Below are 24,478 nucleotides of genomic sequence, written 5' to 3' on the forward strand. Positions count from 1 at the left end.
GTTCTCCTGTTGTAGCAGACGGTGTAGTTTGGTGAAACTGCGGTGTAGCACCCTGCTTGTGGTTAACGCTTAGCTGGAATGAAATATTCAACGCAGCAATAGAGAAATTAAAATAATAATTTATTTGTCAGACAAATAAATGAGAGACACAGTGGTATATGGTTACCAAAGCTCTGCCCACTCCAGCCCTGATGGTCAGCACGTATATTTCCTCAGCCCAGCCCCCTTGCTCCTCCTTTGGCTGCCTCTGTCCAATCAGCCTGGTTGAAATTTCTATTGGCTGTTTACTAGAACCAATCATAAAAGATACACCCATTTCCTATTACCTTTTATGGGAGACAAAGAGCTATATTTCCTTCTATCTATAAATGCAAACAAGTAGCCATATATCTTACATTTGCCTCAACAAGGCACCTTAATTACCAGATCACCTCTTGCCCTCCTTGCCCTATTGCCCTCCAAAACAGATGGCTAATGGTTTTAAATTTTTATCTTAAACAGAGGTCAGAGATCTTGGGTTCACATTCTCACACACCATCAATGAAAGATCTCCTTCTTTGGAGGTCTTTAAGCAGAGGCTTGACAACCATATGTCAGGAGTGCTCTGATGGTGTTTCCTGCTTGGCAGGGGGTTGGACTTGATGGCCCTTGTGGTCTCTTCCAACTCTATGATTCTATGATTCTATGAAATAAGAATCTAACATAAGAATCTAACATTTCTTACTTTCTAAATCCTTTGCATAATTACATTTAAGCCAATATATTTCATACATAACATATATAGATTTTTAGAAGCAAAGGCCTTTTCAAAGTAAAACTTCTTCAGTTTACACCCCCTTTCTTGGCCAGCTGCTTTTCCCATTAGCTCTTGCCCTTTAACCTGTGGCTCAAGTCTCTAATGGGAGACACATGGTATTATATTTTGTTAAACAATGAATCCTACTATTTACCAACTCTTAATTAGTGCTTTTGCAGCTTGATTGTATTCTGTAGGGTCAGTAACCTAGTAACCTTTGCTCTCAGCCTGTAATTCCCTTTTTACAACTTTGAGAATTTTGGCTCCTGCTATAAATCAGGGGGCCCTTGTCCAGGAGGATAAACATCTGCCAAAAGTCTTTTAGACAGCTGGTCTTCTGCCTGGCATTAAAAACACACAAGCATCTGCATATATATATATATATATATATATATATATATATATATATATTAAGCTCATTTTAAAATACAAGTCTTGATCAGATGCCTCAGCGGCTCACTTGACCTTTGATCAGTCACGCTGCTGATGCTTACCAGGAGGCGGAGGCAGGGAGGTTGGTTTGTGCAAACACATCAGCGGGACAAATCCAGTACTAACCACTGGTGCGTTGGCACCCTGCAGACCTTGCCACCACTTTGTCCCTCCCCCTCCTCCTCCTGGTGAGCAACGGCAACATGACCGATTGAAGATCAGGTTAGTGTTAGCACCTCACCATGCCATGAGTTACTGTTCAAAATGGCAGGGAGACTGGTGCAGTGAAAACTCACTGGTAGGAACACCTAATGGACTCTGCTGATGCATATGCACTGCACCAACCTCCCTGCTATCTCCTGCCCTCCTTACTGACAAGCAATAGTGACCTACCTGTTGGGAAATCATTCATTCGTTCATCCATTTTATTTGTATGCTGCTTACACACACACACACACACACACACACACGTTCAAAGTAGCTTACAATGAAGAAATGGATGCATTTCAAATAAACACTACAAAAACAATTTCATAATAACATGACAAAACAACAAAAACCACATTTCGATGCTATAAATATAACAAGATTACTTAAAGAGCATGCAGCACCCATTAGCAAAAAATAGCAGGGAGCATCACAGTTTCACCTTAGTCCTAGGAACTCCCCCCCCCCCAATGTTGCTCTGTCTGTCCATGCAAGCTCCCTATGTACCTGGGTCTTTCTGTGGACAACCTGAAATTGTGTTTTCTACCACCGAGTCCCTGATTAAATATGTGGATTTTTGAGTTCCCACTCCAGTCATGGAAGGACAGGGAAGTTTTGCTTCGCTGGAACTTCTAGGACAGAGTGGAGGGGAAGAATATGCGAGTTTGCTGTTTTTGGTCCTGACCAAACAATTTATTAATCTCTCTTAAATATTAATAAGTTGCCTTTTTGAACTGTGTCCACCCAAGGCGACAAACAACAATGCAACTGTAAAAGGCACTATCCTAATAAAACTCTCACAATTCAAAAACCACAGAACCAGCCATATGTTAGACCAAGCAATATAAAACCATTTCCAAAATCATTGCAATAAACCGCTGAAATAGCTGTATAAAGAATACAAATACAAATAGCATGTCCAAAAGATACATCAGTTAATTGAAATGGGTGGGTTTTTGTTTTCGTTTTTACTTCTACAACTGGAGTGGCTAACCATGCATCTCTTGGGAAGGAATTCCATAAGACAAGGGCCACCACTAGAAAAACCCTGCCAATCAAACCCATCTTAAATGTAGGCTACCAATGAGGGTCTCCGGCGCTGATCTTAAAGCACTGGCAGCATGTGGCACAATGCAATGGCAGGTAATATAAGGCTGGTGTCCATTTCTCCACTGTAAAGCATCTCAACAGAAGACACTTTGCAATGGAGAACTTGAGGAGTGAGTGGACACTCTCAAAGCTACTACTGTCCCCTAGAAATTGCAGCACTCACCTAAGCAGCTAACCCTCACACCCAGAACACTTTCCTAGTGCATGTAAATTTGCACTTGCCTAACATGCTTTGTGGAACATGGGTGGCGCTGTAGGTTAAACCACAGAGCCTAGGGCTTGCCAATCAGAAGGTCGGCAGTTTGAATCCCTGCGGCGGGGTGAGCTCCCGTTGCTCAGTCCCAGCTCCTGCCAACCTAGCAGTTCAAAAGCCCGTCAAGTGCAAGTAGATAAATAGGTACCGCTCCAGCGGGAAGGTAAACAGTGTTTCCGTGCGCTGCTCTGGTTCGCCAGAAGCGGCTTAGTCATGCTGGCCACATGACCCAGAAGCTGTACGCCGGCTCCCTCGGCCAATAAAGCGAGATGAGCGCCGCAACCCCAGAGTCAGTCACGACTGGACCTAATGGTCAGGGGTCCCTCTACCTTTTAACATGCTTTGTAGTTAAGACATGTTGCACATGGCTGCATTGTAACATGTAGTTTGGCTCTACATGATCCATTACTTCAGAATGTTTCCCCCCAATACTGAGGTCTAATTGGAGCTGGCCTTCTAACCAACTCTCATCAAAAGTTCTCCAGGGCTGTTTTACTTTTAAATCTTCTTTGTTATTATGGTCGACATTTTGTTTACTCCAAAGCACGTTGGGAATAATTGGTTAGGATGCACTGCATCACGAAGGCACAGATGGCAGGCCAAAGTCTCTGCTGATCTGAAGACAGTGTTAGCATTTTTTTTAAAAGAGAGAGAAAGAAAGAAAATAAAGTAGAAAGTAGGGGGTGTTGAATAGGGCCAGCAGTGGTAGCACTGTACAAAGGATGTTGTGGGTGGTCCATTGGGAAAGTTGTTAGGAATCTGCGATATGTCCACTACAATCAACAGAAAGACACAATCGTGCCTCCGTAGGGAATTGGGAGGGAAGAACTTGTTTAAATAAAATCGCAAGGTTGTCAGAATGTTAAGCTAATTCTCTAATGTTCTGTGCATTGTCTGGGGAGCTTAGGCATTGCATCATTTGATGTACTGAAGTAGTGACAAAATATTTTAATAGCAGTGCGTTTGGAAAGTGTTAACATCTTTTTGATCGTTCGAAAAGACTTGACTGCGTGTGGTGAAAGTAAAAAAAAGAAAGAAAGAAAATGCTATTAGAGAAAAGCAACTCGTTCCATAGGCTGCTTTGTTTTCTGCTTTAGATAACTGCACAACGTGATTCTACCAGTCTCTGGGACATATTTATGCCAGTGGTTACGTATAAGTCATTACCATTACAATGCAATGATGTCCGAGACTTGTTTTGCTGTTCTGTTAAGTGTCCCTTCAAGGGCTCAACAATGAAAGTGTTTTAACTTACAGGATGTATTGTCAAGTTTTTGCTTTGTTGGAGCTGCGTGACAGGCTGGAATTCGGCAGGAGAAGTTTTTTCTAGCCTGCAGGTAACGCAAAAGAGAAGAATTCTGCTCAATCATATGTATTGCCAGTTCTAATATATATTGGGATTCCTTCTCAAGTATTCTCCCATGTAGGTACCATCTCAGTAAACATGGGTGGAACTGTTAGTTTTGGTTTTTCTCAGTTTCTCTTTTTTCCAGTCTTAAATTTATTTCTCCAAATTTCCATAACAGTTCCCATTTTTTAAAAAAATTGTGAACATTTATCCACATCTTAATGATAATTTCCCCTAATATCACACTTTCCCAAAGCAATGTCCCATAATCTAATGCATTTTTCTATGTTCTTTTCACTAATATTTTCATCTTATGCAAACTTTACTCTAGGATTTGAATTTTTGCACCCATTGCTTGGCTGGAGAGCTGTATTGCAAAATTCATAGAACTCCGAATTTTGATGGATGGCTCTGGTTCAGTTCATGTATTGTTTTTGGAAACAGCGAATTAGTTAGGTTCACCTTTAAAATACCCCAGAGCAAAAATGTCTCAATCTGGCACCAAAAAGATGACTAAGAGCACTTCCACCTGTCTCACCACTTTCCCCTGGGAAAATCTGCTGCTTACAAATAGATCAGAACAAATGTCAATTGGTTTTTCTATGGATTGATGTTGTTCCGATTCAGTAATTCTAACTCACTTGGACTAACTTCTGAACAGGCATTCTGCAAAACACACATAAATCCCATATACTTCATCAGGCATTTGGTTAAGTCAGTGTTTCTCAAATTTGGGTCCCCAGCTGTTGTTGGACTACAACTCCCATCATCCCTAGCTAGCAGGACCCATGGATAGGGATGATGGGAGTTGTAGTCCAAAAACAGCTGGGGACCAAAGTTTGAGAAACAGTGGTTGCCTCCATTGTCAGAGTGGTTCTTGTGAAGGTGAATCATTGATGGACTTCAATGTTTTTTTGATGGATAGATGCCTCCAGATAATATGACACAGTTCCTTTGTAGCTTTTAAAAAGTGTATCCTTCTTTTATTTTTGGCAGTTAAAAAGATGTGACCAGGGCATAACCAGGCACCCAAAAATGTTATAAAAATAAAATGTAGTCTGGAAGGGTGGGATTAAGATGTGCCGAGGTCCAAAACTGTGCCAAATTTAAGAGGCCTCATAGTGTTATCCCCAAAATGTGTAAACACCAAACCTCACCTGCCACTGTTTCACAAATTATGGACATCTGACCTAATGATATATTTTTTTAAGATAAATTACGGTTATTTATGAACAGATTTATAAACACAACCATTAAGCATACTTTGGTCATATCTAAACAATAATGTTTGTTTTAGAGTCCCCATTTCCTTTATTTATTTTTAACCAATTATGCCACATTTGAAATTTAGAGGAGCAGGGATTTTTAAAAATACCTTATGCAATCTGAGACCCTAAACCATAGCTTACTTAGTTTGTGTACAAAGCTGGCACTGAGTTTCGGCCTAAGGCAGGTATGGAGAACCTGTGGACCTCAGGAGGTTGTTGGGCTCCAACTCCCATCCACTTCATCCAGCACAGTCAGTGGTCAAGGATGATGAGAGATGTGGCCTTGCAATATACAAGAGGCTACAGTTTCAAGAGGCTACAACCTGAGGGAAGTAATCCTGATTCTAGTGTAAATTTTCTGCAGCCAGTCTGAGTTCAATTTTGTGTTGGGACATGACATGAAATGAAGATTCCATTCAATTTGAGCCTCTCTTCTGTGCTTCTTAGGAACATTCTGCATTGTCTTCAAAGCACACAATGCAAAGAAACTTGTGTGTGACCCCAAGCTGCTTGAACAAGTACCATCATTATGGACAGCGTTAATTTTTGTTCCAGTTTGTGACCTACCTTAAGCAGAAATTGCCAACAGACCTAAATTGCTTGGTGGCTTGTTGAGGCTGAAGGATACCCTCTGTGGACTAAACTCATTAGAGAGAGAGAGGGGTTTATTAGAGACACTGTCAAACAGGCACATTAATAAGTGAGGAATAACACACAAAGCAATTATGATTTTAATGCAATGATGTTAGCATGCTGCCTTTTAACCCATCCCCCAACCTGACACTCCTTCATTGAAAAAAGGAAATAAATGGGAATGGACAAGCTCCACTGCCTTGCAGATCCATGCCATCGCATTTCAGTGCGAGTTGTGTAGAAATAGCACTCAATGGACTGTGCTCTTGGGCTGCTGCTCAGCAGTGTGTATCAAATGCATGATACAACTGTCTGATAAACTATAGCCTAATGGGCCACAACTCAGAGGGCTGCCCTATCCAGTGTGCTAGAGACTGTGCATGACTGCTCTCTGTCCCCAGGATGCCAGGATTGTTCAAGCAAAAGTGGCTGTGAGGGGCAATCCTGGTCAAATCAGGATCTCAATGGAATGGAGAAGCAGTTATGTACACATGCCAATATTTGCTTACATCTTCTAATGACATGAGTCAAATGTATGGATGCGCCAGGAGGATGTCTCAGGAGGCTGCCCTGCTAGCAGTGGCAGGCCTAAACCACAAAGCCCTGTATCTCCACTCATGCTTTGAAAATGTGCATGGGCTCATCTGAACCTCCTGCCATCAAGTAAGTTTCTCTTCCTCCCGTGTTGCCTGCTCTTTGGATACCCTGACCACAGCTTCCTTTTACATCTCCTGCTGGCCATCCCATGAGCTGCAGAACTCCATATTGACAGGGTGGCCCTCACCTGATAGCATGAACTCTCCCCTGCAACATAGCAGACATCAATGGTGGCATGTTTCTTCTACCTACTAAAAACACATTTTTTTGCTTGGCCATTCCCAGACCATTGATGCCAGTTTTTCACCAACATCTATGCTGCAACCTTGATTTTTTTTTTGCTGTATTGTTATGATTTATTGCTTCATTGTAAAATTGCTTTGGGGTTGTGTTAAACGAAAAGTGGTCTAGAAAAGTATTGGAAATAGATGCATCATCTGGAATGAGTGGGTGTTTTGTAAACTACTTTTTTTATTTCTGTGTTAAGCGCTATTCTCTCCTGTTTAGTTTTAAGCTGTTAAATTATTATCATTATTATTTTGCGATGCATTAGAATGGTTTTTTTTTGCATTGTTTTATACAAACACGTATAGATTTATTTTTTGTATTTCATATGTGTGTGTGTGTGTGTGTGTATAGTTCTACTTAATTGTTCACTCAGTATGTTGTGAGTATATTGTAAATTGTTTCACGATGCATCAAGTGAAGTCATCCATAAATGTAATAAATAATAAAATAATAATATTCAAAATTTGGAAAGCTAATTGTGTGATATTTTGCACTTGCCACTTGCTTTTTGATAGCCTCTATTACCCTGACACATGTTGGTGCCAAACAACAACTACCAGGGCTACATCAATGTTTAAATAAAGTGCTAGTAGGAACTGAACGTATTTGCTGGGTACTTTACAAGTTTGAGAGCTGCTACTGAACTGTGACTGGATAATAGGATAGTACATCATATGACATGATCTGTTACCTGCCTTCCCATTTAGAAAATGTGTGTTTGTATATAGGTAGATACAGATTATTTGCAATGCTTAAAAACCAGTTATCTGACCCAGGCCTAAGAATGGGAGAAGCTATAGATCAGGCACCCCCAAACTCGGCCCTCCAGCTGTTTTAGGACTACAATTCCCACCATCCCTGACCACTGGTCCTGTTAGCTAGGGATGATGGGAGGTGTAGTCCCAAAACAGCTGGAGTGCCAAGTTTGGGGGTGCCTGCTATAGATTTAACACTGCAGACTTTTTAGGTTTTAATCCTGTACACCTTTACATGGGAGGCAGTCTCATTAAACTCAGCGGGATGTACTTCAGAGAAGACATCGGTTGGGTTACGTGAATAAATACAACCTCTCATAGTACAAGAATATAATTTATGTGGAGATTGGCTTTTTTCAAATTATTGCCTAGGACTATAATTCCCAATGGTGTGTGATGATCAGACCATTTGGGAAAGCATATAAACCTCAGTCAGAGTTAGGCATGTTATAGGCTAACAGGGTGGGGGTGGGGTGTTAATCTTGGAGTATATTTCATTCCTTATTTTTCCTCTCTTACGGCCTTGGGTTCTTCACTCCTTGGTGATTACAGTCCTGAGAATCTTCTCTGAGGCTAGTCTCTTCCCCACAACCCTAGTGTGCTAAATAAGTTTTCCACGGAATGATAAAAATGATATCAAAGGTAATTAGACAAAAGGTCAGTGTACATTTATTTTTTCTCCCCCTGTATATATCTGCAGCATTATCATCACCTAAGTGTCTCTTACTTACAGCTATGTTGTGACACTGTAAAAGCTATTTTGGCTGCTCTGTTGTGATGGCCGCTATTTATGGAACATAAAAGGATACAAAAAGGTTTGTAAAGACCAGGGCAGGATCAGATAAAGGAAAACGGGAGAGAAACAGGCATCTTGGGATAGTAACTACCCTGCCATGTACTGACAGGGAGGTTGTATATTTTTAGAATATACTGGAAGGAATGGTGCTTTTACTTAGGTTTTTATGTTTTACCATGAGATGCAATTTTCTGGCCTTATATGCAGTTGTAACAAAAGTCAGAGAGATTTTATGATAGCTGCCAGAGTTCATAAATGATGGCATACACTAAAATATTTATAGAACTGTAAAATCTTGATTTCTCTCTGGTTTAGCAGATGGGGCCCTAAAACCAGTTTCTGGATTGTCACATTTCTTTACCCTTTGATGACAAAGAAGTCTATTATCACTTTCCCCCTGCTTCTCCCCCTCTTCCAATCTTGCAAACAAGTTCACTAGTGTGATGAGGATCACACACTCTCTCCACTTCTTTTTTTAAAATCTCCACGAGGGATCTCTCTACTGAGAGATGTCACCCATAAAAAGCTGTACAGTGATTTCAGATAACCCTTCCCGTCATCGAAGATTCACTGTTTGTGCAATGCAGATGGCCCTTTATTTGTTTGTTTTACACTTTCTGGTGTAATTGCATGCAAAGGGGATTGGCTCCCTTTCTGAATCTCGGCACTATGTCCCCGATAAGAGAGATAAATTCTACTTAAATGCCAAGACTCGTCTGCCTCAGCACCTTATGTATTATTACAGCTATTTGTGTCTGCTCAGAGGGTGGAATGAATTTCTATAAAGCTGCTAAATCTGGTCAATATCAAAGATGGGCAGAGTTTGGGATGGAGATTAAAGAAATAGTTGCAGCATGGAATCATCAGCGTCAGAGAATTTCCCATCTGGATGGAAACCGAGGAGTAGAATTGTGCATCTGGAAATTGTGTATCTGTCTCTGTAATGCTGTAGACTGCAAAGGAATGATTTTACCACTTATGCTTTTTACTTCATCTTAATATTAAATGGAGGATACATCAAATTTGTCCTGCGGTGCAACCCACGCTGAGCCAACAGCATGTGGTTTCACAGACACACCCCTTCCCATTTTTTCCCCTTTCTCACATCCTGTCCTCAACATTCTAACACTGGTGTGGGGGAACTTTGGCTCAGATACTGCTGAACTACAACTCCCAGCTCCTCTGGCCACTGGTCAATCTTGGTGGGGCTGGTGGGAGTTTCAGTTCAGTAACATCTGGAGATGTTTCACACACATAGTCTATCATGTTAGAGCATGACACAGAATTAGAACTCAGAGAGGGAAAATGCAGATTTGGAGGGCAAGCTTATGTAAAGAAAGGACTGGGTTTCATTCTCCATTGCTTCATTTCATGGGAAAATTTAAATGGGACGCCGTTTTTCAGTGTGAACCGCAGAGGTGAGATGGAAGGGGGGCAATATTAATCCCTCTTTCTATGGGAATCCCTGAGTGCACCTCTTTGTTTTCCCCATATCATTTAAAAAATATTATTTTTTAAAAAAATCAGGAAGAATAAGTCAGTGGAGATGGAAGGAGGCATACCCAGAGCTGCAGTGGGATCAAAACTGTCATAGGAAAGCTAGCATGTCAAGAAGGGCCCTGAATCATAGATTCTGTGGGCTAGATTTCACAATTTCATGCTACTTTTGGAGGTAAACGAGAGAATGGCAATCACCAAGCTTCAATCTGAAATGGTACATTCCAGGAATGGGTAAAACCAAGTGGGATTGTCTCAGTTTCTGGGTTGGACTGAAAATCTGGCCTAGGCTGCAAGACTGTTCTTATCTTTTTTGGGGGTGGTGGTGGTGGTAATTTTATGCATGTTTTAGTCCCATGGTGTTCAGTGGGAATATTTCCAAGTAAGCATGTACCGGATGGCAGCCTTGGCAGGTGTAGATTAATCTTCTTAGATGCAATGGTTTTTCTGCAGGTAACATCATTGATTTGAATAGGTTTCGTTCCCCTTGCATTGTGTGAGAAGGCAGCGTGGTGCTCAGCAGAGTGGAGGTGGCCAATTTGTCCCCGAGCAATAGATAAGTCATCTAAGCCACGCGGCAGAGAGGAGGAAAACTGCTCAGCTTCCTGAGGGAACCCTGGTAAAGAGGGGTGCCGAACAGGCATGCCAAACACTCAAGGCATGGCCAGGTCAACTGCATTTTATTTCTCTAAGCTCTCGCTATCCTGGAAGACAGGGAAGGACTTCAGTGCAGCAGGGCGAAAAGCAGGGCTTGCTTTGGAAAGTATAATTTGAATCCAGGAACGTGACTTAACCTTCAGATGTGGGTGAAGAAGGTGGCAATATTGTTTCAAGCCTGAGCCTGTGTGAGTCACCCAAAATGAGACGCCGCTTGCTAGAGCCAGTGGTGCAGATGTTTTATGATATAATTGTGCATGCTACTGGCTGGTCCTTGGTGGGGCTTATATAGGTCCCTGCAGTTGCTGTTATTCCTAGCATTAATGAGGAGCATATAATTAGTACTGTTGAGAGTGTATTAACTTATGGTCTGTGTGTGTGGTTTGGGAGCTGCACGGTCAGGGAAAAAACAATGCTGTCCAGGGTTGTAAAGACTGTGGAGAAAATAACTGGGTGTACTCTTCCCACCTTGGATCAAATCTATGCTTCCAGGTGTCATAAGAAAGTTGCAGAGATAGTGCAGGGTAGTACACACCCCGGAAATGATCTCTTTCAGCTTCTGCCTTCTGGAAGAAGGTACAGGGTTATAAAGACTAGGACTAGCTGCCTGAGAAACAGTTTTTATCCAAATGCGATTTTGGTTTTAAATGCAGTGTAAGGTAGTCTCTATGGGAGTATATTGTATTTAATTATGGGGTATCAGAGTTTTTAGGAGGTTAACCAGGCTGGTATAGCTGGGATAGCAGGCTTGTTGGTGTTTGAATGTCTGATGTAGATTTTTTCAATTTCGTTGTTCTGTATGGGACAATGACAATAAAGATTATCGTATCGTATCGTAGACTACACATGCATGCAGCCCAACCTCTGCAGGAGGACAGAATTGAATTGGAGGGGAATAGTAGCAGCACAAGTGTTGTAAATATTGCAGATATCATGCAGGATAATTCCTACATTGGGAGCAGGATACTGGTTTCTCAGTCACTGTGCACACATTGGTCTACTGCTTGTAGGAGAAATGTTGGTGTGTATTTCAAGAAGTAAAATGATAGCATATAAACAGAGATATGGATTCCCAGATTAAACATAATAGTGTCTTTGCATTACAGCGTGCACAGAATTTAAATTCCTGCCAGTCTGATCACACCCAGGGTCAACTGACATGAGCAGAATATCAGTCTCTGGAGGTGAACTTCCTTCCTGGGGGCAGCAGGATCCAATATAGGCTTGTGCCTGTAGAACAGGGGTCAGCAACCTTTTTCAGCCATGGACCGGTCCACTGTCCCTCAGACCATGTGATGAGCTGGACTATATTTTTTTTTTTGGGGGGGGGGGAATGAACGAATTCCTATGCCCCACAAATAACCCAGAGATGCATTTTAAATAAAAGCACACATTCTACTCATGTAAAAACACACTGATTCCAGGACCGTCCGCGGGCCGGATTGAGAAGGCAATTGGGCCGCATCCAGCCCACGGGCCTTAGGTTGCCTACCCCTGATGTAGAACCACCCAGCTTAGATTCATCACATAGGAGGTGGAAGTAGTTGGCTTTCATACAACTGCCTCAGCTTATAGCAAGACAGCTAGAAGTTGGACAAGTGCATCTGGAAAAAATAAGAGCTGTAAATAAAGGCCATATATCGTAACTACCAGACTCTGAAATAGTTGCATGGATGAGCTCGTCAGCAAACAGTGGCCTTGCAAAAGACCATAGGTAGGAGGGTGTCTGAACACAGTCACATGTAGGTAACGCCAATTCATGTCAGTGGGATGGGAGACTGGTTCTCTGGTGTACCAAGTGGTTCCGATGGCCAAATCAGATGCAACATTTGTCATCTGGTACAGAATGGATGCCATATATTTTTTTCCCTAGAAGGAAATAGCTAATTTGGGCCCAAGACATGGGAAGAGGGTGGGTGGGACTTTAATCTTTTGTCCATGCCAATATGAATCACCCCCATGCTTGTTATGTGCAATGTTATGTTATGCGCAATGAAGGACAGCTTCAACTGATGCCAATATATGGAAATTCTGAGTGGGATGGTGGCAAGGGCAAAGAGTTGAATCTCTCCACATATCATGGACCTGATCTGGCTCCTCACTCCTCTCCCACTAGGAAATTTGTTAAGATAATCTGCCAAGCCATGATGAGGTTATGGATGATTAAGCAGGATACAAATCCTGATAAAAAAATAAGAAAGAAAGAAGGCCAAACCACATCAAAAATGTTATGTCTAGTTGGCTCAAGGTTGTATGTGGCTTTGTGATGAAATCCACAGTTGGTAAATAAATATTTCAAAACTTCAGGATCATAGAGGGTTACAAAAATGTTTGTCTTTGAGCCAAACGTGGATATTCAAGTATAGACATATCCAAGTGCAAGACTGTTATTAATGAAATTACAGATAAATTGCTAGATAAATTACTATTCATTACTTCTGTAGGCATGTTTTAAAAATTTCCCAGATTAAATCCCAAGAACAAGTGATTTCTCCAGTTGCTTAACATAAGATATAAGTGAAGTCAAAGCTGAAAGTATCCCTTTTTTCATTCCTCTACAGGGCCAATGTACGGCATCTCCAGGTCTTCTATGCAAGCCTTTTAGAAGAGGTACACAAGACTGTCACCTTGCTGAAGTTCAGCAGGCCTGGGTCTAATCCAGTTTCTGGAGGGAAGACCATATGGGACCTACATGCACACTGTCTTGTACTCCGTGATGGAAGAAAAGTGGGACATGAATGTAAAAAATAACAAAATGAAACGGCTTTTCCTTAAAATCACAATAAAACCATCAACATGTGCAATGAAATAATCATGTTTCTGCCCAAACTGAATTCTTTGAAGTCTGCTTTATTTAATTTTTAAAAATAATAATAATAATAATAATAATGCCCAGATCTTCCTCCAGATTGGAGCACTGGAGAGCTTACAACACAACATACAATATCAACAGTATTACAAAATGTAATTGATTCCAATAGGAGAGTTAAGCTAATGCATTAAAATAGCTCCCATCAAAGTGAGTGGCCCTTCAAAGGGCTTAGCTTTGGCTGGATCCTGCTCAGGATTTAAAATATAAAACCAACTAATTCTCCCAAGGCTTTATGAGAGAGCAAAGTTATGAACTTGACATATGTTTGCAAACTCACATTTGTTACGTTCATACGTTACATTTTTAAGTGCACAGTTGCCCTGTTCCAACAAGTGCGAAGGCCATGCAGTCATCTGGTAGAGATAGCAAGAGCAGATGCTGAAAGGCAGAGAATGGGCAGTAAATCAAAATGCCAAGAACTGGAATTGGAAAGTAAGAATGGTCAGTGGCAGGTCTTTCAGAACCCTGGACAGGTCTCTCCAAACAGGTCCTATGGGGAAAACAATTTGTTCTAATGCATACTGAATGTAAACTGTAGAATTCCTGACTTGGTCTTCCAAGCCCAAATCTTTTGCTAGAGAATGGAAATATTTAAATGAATAGCCACTTGGTTGTCAGTGCAACTCCATTAATTGGAGCTGGACACTCTGCTGTGGTGAACAGGTTTGACCTGTGAGGTCTTTGCGGGGCAAGGATGCTGGTTCCTCAGTACAGTATGTCCAACATGGGGCATAGCTGTCAACTTTTCCCTTTTTTAAGGGAAATTCCCTTATTCCGAATAGGATTCCTTGCAAGAAAATGGAAAAGTTGACAGCTATGACATGGGGACTGCTGCTCCTGAGCGTCCTGGCTTGGGGTAGGATCTTAGTTTTAGTTTTAGTCTTAGTCTTTAGTCTTAGATTTAAATAGTTTCTGTTTACTGGGTGCAAGCTCAGTGCCAGGGTCCACAATGAGTGCTTCTGTGAGTTGTGCTCCTGATTCACTTGGCCCCTATCCTTCTAAGTCAATTTCCAAGGCACAACTCGTGTCAGCATCTTGGGTGCAGTGTGTGAGGCAGAACTCAGATCATCACTTAATTGGGACCCGATGCTCAGGTCCAAGTCAAAGATAAGCCCCAAAGTATTTCTGCAAAAGTGTTTCCCTGTTGCCGGCTATCAACTTGTCATTTAACACCTCCATTTTTGTAGACGAATAGCACCAGCTTCTGTACACTGATGAGCTTGTTGGGGAGATGGATGTTGAGTCGAGGCTTCTTTTCTTATTTCAAACATACCAGGAGGTGAAGGAAAGGCATTACTCCCTGCAGTAAGGTAGATCTCAGACCAACTACGCAATGCGGCCGCACAGAACACGAATCCTACTGTCAGAAGTGCTACTAATTATTCTAATCACTTTTGCATGGCTTCAGCAAATCCACTTTCCCCACTCCCCTTTCAGAAGCCGTAAGACCCATGCTCCCATTAACCCGTTTCCTGGAACAATGCAGAGCTGGCAAATAAGCCCCATTATTATTCTGTTCCAGAAGAAATATAAATGATTTACATTTATATGCCAGCGTTTCCCTCCTTGTTGCCCCAGTAAGAGCTGTGAAATGATTTATAAGGATGCCGAAGTGCTGGCACAGATGTTATACAGCTTGAGCCTGTTTGCCTTGCACAGTGTGAGAGGCCATTCTGAGTGCGTGCCAAGGCACAGGTAGGCTATGAAATGACACTTGTGCCAGAGGCATCCGCGCAGTTGCAACACGAGACCAGCAGGGATCTTGATGGTTGTGAAAATATTTTGGCACTCTTCCTTTGAGGAGGGTGTTTTGGTGCGGTGCAAATGCAGGGGGGGGGGGGAGAGAATGCTTAGTTCTCATAATTAGATGCCTCATTTAAATTCCTAATGGACTTCGGGTTCACAAAAACCATTCTGCTGTAGAACAGTAGGCAGCGTTGTTGGGCCCTTCTTGAGGTTTTCTTTCATCCAGGAAGGTGAAAAGCTGATTATGCAATGGCTGCCTCCATGTCTCCTGCGGGGAGGAGGCCAATGGTACCAGGAAGATAGCAATTTTTGACATGAGCGAGGGAAGCAAGGGCCTCAGACTGTTGAAGGTGCCATGAATGGTGCAATAACAAGTGTAAATATTATCTTATAGTGCAGGGGCTGGGAATCTTAGGCTAGCGCATAGCTGTCAACTTTTCCCTTTTCTTGCGAGGAATCCTATTCATAATAAGGGAATTTCTCTTAAAAAAGGGGAAAGTTGACAGCTAGGGGCTAGGGTCCAAATACTGGAGGCAGTGAGTGATTTTACTTTCTTGGGCTCCATGATCACTGCAGATGGTGACAGCAGTCACAAAATTAAAAGACGCCTGCTCCTTGGGAGAAAGGCGATGGCAAACCTAGACAGCATCTTAAAAAGCAGAGACATCACCTTGCCAACAAAGGTCCGTATAGTTAAAGCCATGGTTTTCCCGGTAGTGATGTATGGAAGTGAGAGCTGGACCATAAAGAAGGCTGATCGCCGAAGAATTGATGCTTTTGAATTATGGTGCTGGAGGAGACTCTTGAGAGTCCCATGGACTGCAAGAAGATCAAACCTCTCCATTCTTAAGGAAATCAGCCCTGAGTGCTCACTGGAAGGACAGATCCTGAAGCTGAGGCTCCAATACTTTGGCCACCTCATGAGAAGAGAAGACTCCCTGGAAAAGAACCTGATGTTGGGAAAGATGGAGGGCACAAGGAGAAGGGGACGACAGAGGACGAGATGGTTGGACAGTGTCCTCGAAGCTACAAACATGAGTCTGACCAAACTGCAGGAGGCAGTGGAAGACAGGAGTGCCTGGCGTGCTCTGGTTCATGGGGTCACGAAGAGTCGGACACGACTAAACGACTAAACAACAACCTGGTGCTTTGGTCTCTTCCCATCACACCCCCCTTCGCAGTCACATCCACCTTCCCCAGGCCACAGCCAAACCCAGCCCTTACTTCTTACCCTTCCTGAGTGTTTTTGCCTGTCTAGAACATGTCCTTTGACTCTGATCGTGCTTCTCGCATGAACCGTGGATGTGCGAGTGTGTAGAAACGTGCCTACTGTACGAAAGTAAAATGTCTATTTGTTCCTCCAGCCTCAAAATTGGCCGGTTTTTGCACCTGGAGAAAGCAAATATCCCATGGGTTGCAGACGTTGGAGTGCCCTTGTACACGAAGAGTCTGAGCGCAGTGTCTGGATTTAAAGAGCAAATTAGAGACTAGTGACTCTGTATATTGGTGTTCATTTCCCCCATGGGTCTCCCAAATAGACTATCTTTCTCATTCGGCACAGAGAGATCTCAGTGCACCGGTTCGTAAGCAACCCAGGCATTTTAGTGCACTTAGATTTTTCTCCCAGGGGCTGCTCTTGGCTCACACTGCACTCCCTTTATCTCAGCTTTAATCTTAAACAGCATGATTTGGGTCTTGTTTACATGTGGGCATGCGCACTCCTCACATGTGATTCCTAAGCTGACAGCTACCTTTTTGGCAAACTGAAAAAAATGTGTCCAAGCCCAAGTCTCACTATTCCTTGCATCTGCATATTTAATTATTCATTTTGCATTTTATTAGAGTGCTACCTGATTCATTTTTTAAAAATTGTAGTTGCAGTGTACCAAAAATAAAAAATAAAAAAAAGAATGCTTGACCACTTCTGATGACTGGCTACTGGCTTAAAAAATAACCAGCAGCAGAAATGTGGGGCAAGAGAAGTATCTGTCTATCTATCTATCTATCTATCTATCTATCTATCTATCTATCTATCATCTATCTATCTATATAAATCTAGTTCCCTTTTACCAGCTCTAATGGCATTTATAATAATTATTAATATTTATTGGAACTGTCTTTCGTCACCTTATATATTAAATATTCAGAACTCTGCTGTGGTGCTGAACGCCATTTCATCGGATGGCTTTGCCTTAAATCATTCCCTGTTTAATTTTGTAGCTGGATTCTGCCCATCCACAGCCTCTCATTTACCTCCTTTTCCAGAATGACTCACAACGCAAGACAAAACAGCTTGATGCCTGACCATAGTTTTCTTTTTCTAGCTGGTACCACAAGAGCAGGGAAATCCATTAAGAAAAATGTAAGCTCTCTTTCTCCTCCCCAACCCCGGCCACTTCTCCTCCTTCTAAAGCTTCACTTCAGGGAGAATTGGGCTGGCTGGCTGGGAATGGTTTTCTTTCAGAAACCATTAACCTGAGCTTGCGCCAGGGTTGCCACAAGTATGCATTGCTTCCCATCTCCCGTTCAAGACATGTTTCTGGTTTTGATTCTTTGTCTGCAGCGTTCCACGACAGATGGTGTTTTAATAAAGTCCAGTAGGAATATTACTGTGAGTAAACAATCCAGGGCATGCCAATTTTATAATTGCTGGGTACCGACGCAGCCTCTTACCTGCTGAATCCAAATTGGGAAGGAACCAACTGTGCACACACATATACCTACTAGAGGCAGCCAAATTCGCAGCTGTGGTATGCTCCAGCCCTGCGCTTCACCACGGAAGGTAAATTGCAGCTCCAATCAGGCGCCTTGGCACTGGGTGTGAGGAACTACTGCCATCTGGCTTGTCATCAAAGCGCGGTCACTGAGTTTTGGGGAGATGGAATGACTTGCTTTTAAAAAACAAAACCAAAAAGAAACAAAACAAAAACCCAACCTTGACGAGCAGGGAGATTGCTATCTCCACCATTATAGATTCATTTTAAAATAACATTCTTGGCTTTCCTTGCTGATTATGGAACTGGGATTTTCTACTTTAAGTCATTCCCACGCCCTATGGGGGAAATGAGAGTCTAAACCTGTTATATGCTAATTAAGGATTCACACCCACATGACTTGTCAAAAAGATAAATCTTGCTCATTTGTTTTCATCATTAGCAGGATTTTTCTTTCTTTCTTTTTTGAAAAAGAAAAGAGCACAACTCTGTTTTCAGCGAGTATGTCCTTAATATAATATTGATCCAATAAGAAATGTTTCGAAAGATGCTTAGGTTTCATTTTCATCATCGAAAAGCAAAAAAGCAAAAAAAAAAAAAAGCCAACAGTTATTCTTCATTCTTAGAATTTATTTCTGTGGCTTTAAGGGAAAAAAGGGTTCTCATGCAGACTTGGCAGCAAGGGCCCCATCAGAAAATATATAAAGAACCAGAGAGATAGAGATAATTTTAGTTTGAGTTGCAGATAATTAATGTAATTTCTATATCACTTTCATGAACTTGACAGAAGCCAAATGTCTTTGGTTGAACAAGCGACATTTGTTCTCTAATGTCAGTATTCGGGAACAGACCACCTCTAAGGAGAAAAATCTCAAATAAAATAAAATAAAATAGACGGGTGCTAGTGGAAATTATAATATTGGATATGTCAGGTGGAATGATTCTTGGTTTCTTTTCACCCACTTCTATCAGTTTATATATTTTGCCAGGACACTTTCATATTTATCTCTACAAGTGTAAGATATATAACTTGGGTCGGGAAGGAGGATGTGGAATAAGTGAAAGGTGGCATTGTCATGATTCCAATAAATAAAATAAAACCATACATTGTTACAAAACAGTCTATAAATATGCCTCTTCAGTCAGCTAGCCTACAAGATTGTATAATTTTTGACCAAAGCCACTACCCAAAATTCCTCTAAAGTACCATTTGAAATTAATGTGAGAGTTCCTCTTCAGTTGAAGCATGGAAAGAATTTGGAGTTAAACCAAAAGCACTTCTTGAACGTGAGCAAAAGTGCCTTGTTGGCAGGGAGGATGGCTATCTTAGTTTCTTGGTAGGTGGATCACTCTTGTTTATCAAGAAGGGTAAGCATGGTGCAAACATACGGGCAGGACTGACAGATTGGCTCTGTTGATGCATTTGCACCACCCTGCCTCACCCTTCGTCTTCCAGTAAGCAGCCACAACCCACCTGCAGGGCGCAAGTGTGATGTCTCAGCCCCACCATGGCCAGCTGCTTTTGAAGATTAGTGAAGTTCCTGGAAGAGGGAAACTTCTGCACATTCCTTAGATGCTCTATCTAGCTAGTATTGTTGACACTGAAAGGCATCCAGGGTTTTAGAAAGGGAAGTTCCCCAGCTGGGAATTAAACAAGAGATCTTTTGCCTTATAAGTATGTCCTCTCCTACTGAGTTATCCCTCCCACCCAAAAAACCATGCTTGCTGGAGTTTCTGTAGGGCCATGTGGACCCCATCCCTGCAAAACCCCTTCCTTAGGCAAAATGCGAAGAATTTCAAGGGAAACTAAAGAGCCAAAAACACTGGTGGGTACAATGTGTTCTGAATTCTGTGTTGCTTCCTAGATGCAACAGAAGTTATTTCCGTAATCTTGGCTAGCCAAGGCTATGATCCATCCTTTCTTTGCACTGAGGGCAGAGCATGGAAGCCAAGAAGGCACCTTAGCAAAGGATGAGAGATACAGTGGTACCTCGGGTTAAGTACTTAATTTATTCCAGAGGTCCGTTCTTAACCTGAAACTGTTCTTAACCTGAAGCAGCACTTTAGCTAATGGAGTCTCCTGCTGCCGCCACGCCACCGGAGCACGATTTCTGTTCTCATCCTGAAGCAAAGTTCTTAACCCAAGGTACTATTTCTGGGTTAGCGGAGTCTGTAACCTGAAGCATATGTAACCTGAAGCATATGTAACCCGAGGTACCACTGTAGTAGGAAAGGGAGGAAAGAGGAAAGGGAATTTGGGAATTTGGGAAGAACAAAAGCTATGAAGAGATGAAGGGTGGGGGGAAAGCATGAAAGAATGAAAGCTCCAAAGAGACTTTGGACTCTTTTGAACCTTGTGGAAGTTCAAAACAGAATTGTATTATTTATTCACAGCGGAGTGTTACATCACCGGATAGCACATTACCTCATGGGACAGCTCAGCATAACATGATTTATTTGCAGATATGTAGTACACATCTCCCCTTCAAATATTGCAGATGGACACCTGCACACACAATAAATAAAAAAGGAAACACATATGTCATGCAAAGTCTGAATCAGCCCACTGAGTTTTCAAATGCAGAATTAAATTACAAAGGGCTCTGGCTCTCTTCAGTAGAGACTGTCCATCTCAATGAACTGTAGCAGATGCTTAACAACATCTAAAAATTCCCCTGGAAAGAGAGGTTACCATTATTTAACACCAGCAAAGAGAGCTTCCATAACTCACAGAGGATCTGCCAGATCCAATCCTTTTTTGTTGTTGTTGCTAGAATGCCATTTACAAGAAGTGCCTAAATTATTCTCCACAGCAGAATTGATACTTAAATAAGACTTTTTTTATTATTTCTAAAAGAAGTGGATGTTATACTACTTTTCCTTTCAGAATTCTCTCCAACATGACTATCAAATGGAAGTTGCTGGTTTTAATGGTCATTCAAACAACTCTGCTGACTTCTCAGATGTCTTTACTGGGGGGTTATCTTTGTGACATAACAGGATAGGCCTACCCACACATAATCTCATGCATCTCTATCATGTCCCCTGTTACTTGCCATTTTTTCTAAACTAGAAAGCCTCAGAAGGTTGTAGCCTTTCTTCACAGGGCAATTACTCCAATCCCTTGATCGCTTTTGTTGCCATTTTCTAGCTCTGTATAAGGCTTTCCAGACAAGTGTGTACCTTAGCATGTATGCTCCAGACAGGGCTGGAGAGGCCATTAGATGGCAGCACACAGGACAGGCCAAGCAGATTGCCTCAGGAGGGAAGTAAGTAGTTCTGAGGGAACTTGTCCCAGTCCAATTGGCCCCCTCACATCACCTGGCTTCCCAGGCCCAGAGCATTATGGATGGTTGTGTCAATCTCTCAGCTGGAAAGAATTGTAGTTCCCTTCTCCTGATGTTGCAGATATCAAATGATGTGAGCTATTTATAAGTCATAAACAATTGGCCAGTAACAGAATACTGGAATAAATGGACTGTTTCCCTTCTCTTATAGCTGTCTTTGCACATCCCTATTGCTTCAGATATTTCCCTTAGAAGGCTGTGTTATAACCTGATAGATTTTCTTTGCCAGGAAGCTGTTCTTGACAATCTGGCTAACAGGCAGTTTTCTTAATTTCACTTCATTATTCTTAATTATGAAACCTTGCCCCACCTAAAATGCTAAATTGCAAGCCTGCAATTATTACTACAAGTGCAGTTCTGAATTAATGACTCTTATGTATGGAAATGTGGAGTTTTGCACATGGGTGTTTCAGGAAGAGCAGCATTGATTTCGAAATCCCATGTACTGACTCGGAGTAGACTGCATGCTCCTCTTGAAATGAGTTTCACCCCCGAGTGTGCATAGGATTGCAGCAGTGAAGGCATACTTGGATTTACAATTGCGGCTCCCACAAATACGTGGCCTGGGAGAACTGCTAATTTACTCCCACACAACCTAAGGAGATTAACATAAAAACACCAGCAATACTCTGCCCTTTGCATCTACTTCCATCTCATAAATCAAGGAGACTCACTAAGCAAGACTGTTTTCCATGCGTAAATAGCAACAACCACCATGACTGCAGAAGTTGCCGTGGACTAAATGCATGTACGGGCTGGTTCGCAATCTGCTGCCTTCAAACAATCCTGTATGCTTGATCATGCCAAGTTAAAAGAGCAGCTGGTTTGCATTTGGAAACGAGCCCTTTAAAAATGTAATCTTCCTCATAACGGGCCTTCCTCATTCAAGGGTCCCACTGGTTTGGTATTACATCTAGTGATGCATTAATCTCATCCTTCCTGTCCACACACACACACACACACACACACACACAGTCATTCCATGCTGCATGCAAAAGTAGGATTTTGCTGGTTCTCTCCGCCCCCCATGATACACCATTTTTGCACTGTTCATTCATGCATCAATGTGAATTTGGAGAAAGGCATTCCTTAATACGTCACACTCTAGAAAATCCATGCCCACGAGCATTTGGTGTTTTGCATTTGCGTTCTAAGTGAATAATGTGCACTATGATGACACTGTCCTTTATTTGTTCTCCCACCCTTCATTCAAGGAATTCGCAGTATTGGAGTTTCCAGTTGTTTTCCCATTCAGACACTAGCCAAGCTGAGACCTGTTTCAGAAATGTTTCTGCCTCATGTGCCTTCAGATCAGCTCCATGACACCTGTGCCATGATAATTTAATTTCTGACTGTCATATGTGTTGCAGATCCCAAGATATGCAACATTTTTTGATGGCAGTAGTCAATGAAATCAACACAATCATGCAAGAAACAGTACTATGTCTTTCATGTTTTGCTCCACTACCTTTGTTTCAGAATGATGCTAAAAACAACAATAACAATACATTTTCATTTGGTAAGCTGTGAGACTACTAATTAGCACATATTGGAAGGATATTGATAACCTGACAATGGATCAACGTGATGCCAAAATCTGGCAACATGCTCTGTTAGAAGAACTTACACCTCAAGTTAAAGCAAGGAATAGACAAAGAGACAATGAAAGTTTTGTTCAGATCAGGTTCTGTTTTAGACAGGATGTGACGGAATTAGGTTTTGCTTTCATGGACGGCTTGGATGGCCCTTGTTTTATGGAATTTTGTGAATGATATGGTAATGCAAATCTTTCTTGTCTGCTTGTCTGGAGAGTATAGGGTTATATCGTGATGCCCGATCTGCCCTGGGGCTCAGATGGAAGGGCAGTACAACACCATTGTGGACGTGAAAAATGGCAGATCTCTTGTCTGAGGGCAGGAAAATGAAAAAGCTCCAAACTTCACAGAGCCTCTAACCAGAGGGGCAGGGCATGCGGTTGGCAGCAGGCAGATAGACAAATGATATAAAAACGGTAGTGAGCCTGAAGGCAAGCAGATCAAGGTGGATCTCAGCATGATAAGGAAAAGCTGGCAGAGAGTCAAACAAAGAATAAAAGGCTGCTACTTGAGAGTAACAGTCTGGTAAGGAGAACTCAGGAGAAGTGGGTGGTGTTTTAATCAACTTTATTTTGCATCATTGGGGAATTGGCTAGATATCATTTCCTTAATCCTCCCTATTTTCCCCATCTTAGTAAACTTTTGTACTTGTTTAAAAAAGCTGTGTTATCTCAGATCCTCCCAAACATCCTTACACCTGGAAGCCCAATGCTACCTTGAGAAGTTTCAGTTACACCCCAGAGAAGTATTTAGATTCATCGATGAAGGACATCATAGGAGAAGTAATCTCCCCCTTTATCTGCTGATGTCAGAGTGTACCCCTCTCTTGCACCCTCCCTTTCTCCACTGAAGAGAGGGGTACGATATCTGATGTGACCAGATCTCCCTTCCAGACCCAGGGTGGCTGAGACACACAGGGCAACAACAGAAGACCTCCAGGCACTCGTGTCCATATCTGGACAAGCTTGTTTGCTGGACCAATAAAACCAACTGCAACAATGTTTTGTGTAACTATGTGATGGGTTTGCAGCAGACCTGGGACAAAATGAGCTTCTCCAGGCCTCTCTATCTGGGTCTCAAGAATCTCCCAATGCTATGCCCCTTATCCAGGCTATTCTTAAGTGCTTTTTGTAGCTGAATATTGCCCTGAATTCTGATGTCTCTTGCTTCCCTAGATGGAGAGAAACCTCTAGACCAGGCTTCCTCAACCTTGGCCCTCCAGATGTTTTTGGCCTGCAACTCCCATGATCCCTAGCTAGCAGGGCCAGTGGTCAGGGATGATGGGAACTGTAGTCTCAAAACATCTGGAGGGCCAAGGTTGAGGAAGCCTGGTCTAGACTATTACATGGCTGGAATGTCTCCTACAGCACAAGGGTAAGAGTTACATCTGCTGCTCCACCCACTTTTACCTCTGCCCCCAGGGATGACTGACATTTGGCCCCCGGAAAGCTGCTCATGAGGAATGCACCCTTGGGCTGAGAAAGGTTCCCACTCCTGGTCTGTAGACTCACATAACTAGATAAGACGACAAGCTGTTCCTGAAGGGGAGAGTGAATGTTACATTGCT

At 42.2% G+C, this 24,478-nt stretch overlaps 2 long non-coding RNA genes across 4 annotated transcripts in view; one reads left to right on the top strand and one right to left on the bottom strand.

Annotated features, from left to right (window-relative positions):
• LOC310767187 overlaps positions 1-13,449 on the top strand; it is a 30,979-nt gene extending 17,530 nt beyond the window's left edge. Inside the window, exons 3-4 of one of the 3 annotated variants that reach the window (XR_014550681.1) lie at positions 8,240-8,344; positions 13,199-13,449. This is a non-coding gene — a long non-coding RNA (uncharacterized lncRNA). The remainder of the gene's footprint in view (positions 1-8,239; positions 8,345-13,198) is intronic. The other 2 variants (XR_014550682.1, XR_014550683.1) reach the window with 2 other exon arrangements.
• On the bottom strand, positions 13,218-18,166 carry LOC310767257. The gene is made up of 3 exons (XR_014550805.1): positions 17,929-18,166; positions 13,787-13,887; positions 13,218-13,336 (listed from the first exon to the last, which is right to left on the bottom strand). It is a non-coding gene; the product is annotated as an uncharacterized lncRNA (long non-coding RNA).
• Between the last annotated feature and the right edge of the window lie 6,312 nt (positions 18,167-24,478).

Source organism: Podarcis filfolensis, assembly GCF_964270895.1.
Source record: "Podarcis filfolensis genome assembly, chromosome: 7".
NCBI classification, from domain to species: domain Eukaryota; kingdom Metazoa; phylum Chordata; class Lepidosauria; order Squamata; family Lacertidae; genus Podarcis; species Podarcis filfolensis.